This window comes from Neoarius graeffei, chromosome 4 (genome assembly GCF_027579695.1).
Source record: "Neoarius graeffei isolate fNeoGra1 chromosome 4, fNeoGra1.pri, whole genome shotgun sequence".
NCBI classification, from domain to species: domain Eukaryota; kingdom Metazoa; phylum Chordata; class Actinopteri; order Siluriformes; family Ariidae; genus Neoarius; species Neoarius graeffei.
The window spans coordinates 82,425,434-82,427,230 of record NC_083572.1 but is presented as its reverse complement, the minus strand read 5'-3'; positions in this window follow the sequence as shown (position 1 = coordinate 82,427,230).

The following is a 1,797-nucleotide window of genomic DNA, read 5'->3' as shown; positions in this document are numbered from 1 at the left end:
ATGGCGTTTTATGGCAGCTGGCATCCAATTTGTTGCACTGCTGCCACCTTCAGTGTCATTCCATTATTGCATTAGATTCTCTTGAGTCCAGTGTCCTTCAGATATTTAAAAAGCCAACACTTTCCCTTCCCAGTTGACTCCATTTCTAAAATTGATCCTACTGACACTTCTTTCACGCCCACTTTCCTGAGTTCTGTAAGAAGTTCTTGTCTTTCTCTACTGTATTTATTACAGGCAATAAGAACATGTTGTACTGTCTCTGGCTGTTGACAATCTAGGCACAGTCCATCCTAATGTTTTCCTAGAAGGAAGAGAGTATTATTGAGGTAAGTATGGCCAATTCTCAACCTAGAAATAGTGACTTCATCCTTCCTTTTCCACCCTCTTCTTTTACAGGTTACTGAATCAGTCACTCTATTAGTTAACGAGAATAAATGTCTCCCGTTAGTCTCTTGTTCCCAGCACTGCTGCCATATTAGGTTAACTTGTTTCCAGACAATACACTTGCCCTCTACTTTGGATAGACTAATATTGATTGTCTATGTTTTCTTTTTTCACTGCTTTTTTTTTTTGCTAGCCTATCCACTTTCTCATTTGTTGGAATACCGATATGTGCGGGAACCCACATCGATGACAACTCGGTCCCTTTTCTCGTCACATCCCTATGCCAAAAGAATGTCATAAATGAGGTCTTGTCGACTTCTGGATGAATCTGTCCCAATACTACTAACAGCTGACCCAGAGTCACTGCACACCAGTACTTTTTGATTATTTATCTGAGCTGCCCAGTGCATTGCCATTAGAATAGCATACAATTCTACTACGAACACATTCAAAAAATCTGATGTTCTCTTGTATGATTTAACGTTCCACCCTTGGACAATAAAAGCTGCACCAGTGGCATCTGTTTCTGGGTCCTTTGACCCATCAGTAAAGATTAAAATGTGGTCTTGATATCTCTCTGCTACCTGGATGTGAAATGCACTAATTAAGTCTCCATATTTACTCTCTGCTTTTAATTCAAGTAGCTCCAAATCAACTTTGGGTACCTCCAGCTGCCACAAAGGAACAGTGGGCCACAATTGAGGTTTTTCACCCACGTGACCAAGTCATGTGAGGCTGCCATTTTGGACGTCACGGCTCGAATCAGTTTGAATGCGAGGAAGGCGACAAATGAAAAACATAAAAGAAAAAGGAGCGAGATGCAGAAAACACCTTCACTATCCAGCGACGTAGGGCATTTACAGAGCGAGCAGAGGGAGAGGTATTTGCAAAAATTGAGGTTAGCAGGCTTAGAGAACGATGTTTACCTGCTTCCACCAGGATTGTTCACTGACAGCTAAGGTTTGTTCACATTTTCATTTACTTTCGGTCCTCAGGATAAACAAAATGTTATTAAATGTCATTGAAATAACTTCTTAGTCTGTTGAGACATGGCCCATTATAAGTTTTTCCTTTACTGTATTTACTAGTTTACTGAGCTAGCGCGCTCTGGGGCAGGCTGGTGCTAGCTAGTGCGCTCCAGGGCAGGCTGGCGCTAGCCTGCCCCGGAGCGCGCTAGCTAGCACCAGCCTGCCCCGGAGCGCGCTAGCTCAGTAAACTAGTAAATACAGTAAAGGAAAAACTTGAGACTGAAAGGTTTTAACAGTCATCCAAATGACTGAACATAAACGTTGCTACAGTAACATACTAGGTACTATGTTGACATTAGCTAGCTTGACGTTCAAAATGGCGGACACCGGGGCGTCACGTGACCCTGTGACGTCAGGTGAAAAACCTCTATACAACAGGACAGAA